Raw genomic sequence first — 4,104 nt, 5'->3', positions numbered from 1 at the left:
ATGTCAGTTGCAGAAGAGCACTGACTCCAGCCTATTGCTCTAGCCACTTGGCACCCCTCCTACCCATTCTGCCGTTTGTTTGTTTTTCTTTTCCCAGGTGAGTAAGACAGTGAAGCAATTTCTGACAGGCTTTAGCATCTTTGGAGAAAACTTAGATGGACTGTGCCAAAACCCAGTTACTGTTTCAGCTCCACTGAAGAGGTGGCATGGGTAGTGACAGCCGTTCCTGTCTGTTCCTTTTCCCCTACCCCTGTACTAAATCCCCTAGTTGGGCCTCTTCTACTCTGCATGCTCAAGTCTCATCTGCTCGTTAGCTTGCATGTCTGGGTAATTACCCTGATTGGACTACAGATTACAGCCACCTCTGTCTGCTCCCAACATGATCACCCAGAAGCCTTCAGCACAGAATGATTTTCAGTTGCAACTGACTGGGATGAGAGTATTGTTTTAATTGTTATTGAATAACTGTATGTTAAACAGGGCAATAGAGAAGACAGGAGGCAATGTGGATGAGAATTGTACTTCTGTTCAGAGGCATAAATTAAGGACAACTACAATTGTGCTGTGATTCTGAAAACAAAATTTATTATTTTTATATATATATATGGGGAAAACGTCTAGAGTAGATTGCGTTTTCTTTCTAACGGTAGCTTTAGTTTCTTCTCTATAGAAAAAATGATGGGGCAATAAAAGAGGTCTTTGCTTTCTGACACCAAAAATACTTTAGGTAAGTATTCAGTACTGAGACGTAACTGATTTCATTCTGGTGAGGAACATGGGCAAGCAGACAGAGAAATGGAATGATGGCGTCACAGCCCCTGGCCAACTCAGTCACAGTCTGAGAGACCAAAGAGGGACGAACACATTATTTTACATGTTAGAAAAACCAACAGGCTTTCCATCCATTCAACATTAACGAGTGCCCATCACTTGGCTAGGTGCTTGGGGACTTTCAATAAAAATGACAATAAAACAGAAAAAAAGCCTGGTCCTGTGTTAAATGTAATTTAGTTTAGAAAACAGGAAAGACGTTTAGAATTAAACCCTACATTATGTATGTAGCTCCACTAGATCTCATGACTGTGGAGAAGGGAAAGGTCATTATGAATTAGAGGAATCTAGGAAAGTGTGTGACTCAAGATGGATATGGAGAGAAGAGCTGAGGATAGGGGGAGAAGCCGGGAGTGGGGGAGGGTGTGTGTCCCCGAAGGTGACGCTGGGCTGATACAGCTGAGGCCGGAGCAATGAGAGGGGCACTCAGGAGACTCCCTGGCCTAAAGCAGAGGGTCTGTGCTAAAATGTAGGTGATGGATGGCCATACCTGCTGGTCATTCAAATATAGAGCAGCTAAAGGCTTTCTAAAGGTCCTCGTCCTGACTTCCTAGTAGGGGTAATACTCTCCCCTCGGCAATAGGAAACAAGGTATTCCCTGACTAAAGCAGGCAACTAGTGGAATACTTGGCCCAAATCTGTCCCCTGATCTGCTTGATGACCTCTGAGGTCATCGGACCAGGAGCAGAGCCTTTCCTTCCACCGTGAGTGAAACTGTGCCTTGCACAGTCACAGATAATTAGTCAATACTAGAGCTTATTTTTCAGAGAATGATGGAAGCCTCCAAGACCCTGTCAAGTCCACCCCAACAACCCACTAGATACAGGTAAACCGGCTGAGCCATCCAGATCACGTGCAGGATAGATTCATTTGCTGGGTCACTGATCTTTCACTGTCCTGGAACAAAAATTCTCATTGCTACCTCAAGACTTGGGGATGATGATCTGAGGGGTAGGATGCCAATAATTGTAGTGTGGACATAAAATGAAAGGGAATTGGCAATCAACAACAGAAAACATGTCCCAAATCAGCATGTAACTACTTACCTACTGAAAAACAAAACATGGCTGTCACAGGGATCAGATGATGTGGAAATCACTGTGGGATGGAGAAACCTGAGCAGGAATTTCCTAACCCTCCCACTTCACCATGCTCTGAACAGCCCCCACCCTAACCCTGAACCCAAGTGCCTTAAGAAGCCTCTCCTGCTGATGAACAGGAATACGGACTTAGCTAGCCTCCTATCTCCTTGCTCAGCTGCTTTGCAATAAAGCTCTTTTCTTTTGCAAAAGCTGGTGTCCTGCATTTGGGTTATGGTGCCCAATGGGCAGTGGACCCTTGTTCAGGCATATGAGGAATGAGTCTTCAAATGCCAAAGGCCCTTCAAGAGGGCACACAGAGAGGACGGTCCCTGAATAGTAAGTGACTGATGGCCAAGATGTGTCCAAGGAGATAGTTTGGTGAGTGGGAAGAGAAAGAAGTGTGACTGTCTGGAGGTGATAGAAGATGTGGCACATTTGGGGGCTGGGTGGGGATCACTCGGAAAGGCACAGAAGGGAGGCCTTGTAATGTGTAGAGAGTAAGGCGATGAGGTTCAGATAGATATGAGTTTAAATTCACTTTAAAAGCCAACTTCTGGGGATAAGCAAGTATTCAGCTTTCAAATAAAGATAGCAAAATTTACATAAGATTAGAGAATTAGACAGCATGTAAGTAAAACATCTGGCACAATGTTTGGCTTCAGCAGGCACTGAATAAATGGTAGTAATTATTAATTTAAAGAAAAATATGAGAACATCACAAAGGAACTTTAGCAGTTTGATAATTCTGACAATTTTAGTGCTGAGAAAAGAGGAACTGAAACTTTTTAAAGAAACCATTAAAAGGCTTTTTCTGTTCTTCACCCAAGGCTTCCCCTTTCTCCTCTTGCCAATGGGAGTGAGAGACGGCAGCCTTCTCCCCATACTCCAATGCTCCTTGTTATTTTGAAGCCGTAGTGGAAATATTTTAAACAAATTTCCTTGGAACTATTTCCTCCTCCCTGAGCATTCTCCCCTTTTCAAAGTGCAGTCAGTTGCACTCCCAGCTATGGACATTGTTTGGATGCTGGTCTGTAGCAAAAGGATGAGAATTATTGGTTAACACAAGGCCTGAGGGAGGGATTCCAATAGGAGGAGATGCTAATCTTTGGGAGAAAGCTGCTGTTTTTATTTGAAAAGGCAGCAGTTTCAAATGGAAATCTGCAGGATTGAGACAGATTTCTTGAGGATGGCTTATGGTCCTCTGCTTGACAACATGGATTTGTTGGGGCTTTGCCCTGCCTCCAAGGCTCTGAGGAGAGTATCCATTAGCAATGGACACCTGAAGTGACTTCTCACCCATGTGTGTTCTAGACTGACCCCAAAATTGCTGAAGCAGGCTATGGTTCTACCCTAGGGTGCTGGTGACACACTGTCAGGGTAGTAAACTTCATTCGCAGCTTCTCCATTTCCTGATTTTCCCATTCAGATCTGCAAACTACAGACTTCAACCGCAAAGTACTTGGAACTTCAAAGGAAGAAAGGAGAGGCCGAAGAAGAAACAAACACTCCCAACAACACACCCTAAGAGTTGGTAACACAGTGAATCCTGCTTGACCTAGGGAGGATCTCACTGTCCTTACCCTCCCTCTCTAGAGAGGGACAGCTGCTGTTTCCGATGACAGAGGAGGATTACACTGGATTATCACAGTGTTGAAATGGAATTTCCACACAGAGCAGAATAAAAATCCTCCTTAAACACGGTCTTTCTCTCTCCCAGATGAAGAATCATGGCATTTTAATAGCAGTGGTGAAAGTTTCTTTGGGAAATGAGGTGTTGGTGAAGAGCCCAATGGACACATCCATGAACCTGTCCTGCAGCAGTACCCACGAGGCCACGCGGGCAGCTGGAGGTGATGGTCTCTAAGGACCGAGAACTACTCAAATCCCACCCTAGAGCCAACAATAAAGTCCTTGAAAACCGTGGGGGAAAATGTGTGGTTATGAATAGACATTATACTTATACTTCTCCCCAGCATACCCTGAACATAGATTACTTATTTTTCCAGTGGTTTTAACTGAATGAATGTGCCTTTATGAATTGTTCAAACAGCCCCGATATACTGATGGGACTTTGTCTTGAACTCGTATCACAGGAATGAAAAGAGAACTTATGTATCCTGAATGTTTCAGTTCTATCCTGAGTCATGAGTCTTAAAGAGAAGTATGTATTTCTTAATTCCAATGATTTCTG

At 44.0% G+C, this 4,104-nt stretch overlaps 1 long non-coding RNA gene across 1 annotated transcript; it reads left to right on the top strand.

Annotated features, from left to right (window-relative positions):
- Nucleotides 1-2,075: 2,075 nt before the first annotated feature.
- Nucleotides 2,076-3,836, top strand: LOC130682717 (uncharacterized). The gene is made up of 2 exons (XR_008996009.1): nucleotides 2,076-2,249; nucleotides 3,631-3,836. It is a non-coding gene; the product is annotated as an uncharacterized LOC130682717 (long non-coding RNA).
- The last annotated feature ends 268 nt before the right edge of the window (nucleotides 3,837-4,104 follow it).

Source organism: Manis pentadactyla, chromosome 2 (assembly GCF_030020395.1).
Source record: "Manis pentadactyla isolate mManPen7 chromosome 2, mManPen7.hap1, whole genome shotgun sequence".
In the NCBI taxonomy this organism is placed as follows: Eukaryota; Metazoa; Chordata; class Mammalia; order Pholidota; family Manidae; genus Manis; species Manis pentadactyla.
This window is presented reverse-complemented; position numbering and strand designations above follow the sequence as displayed.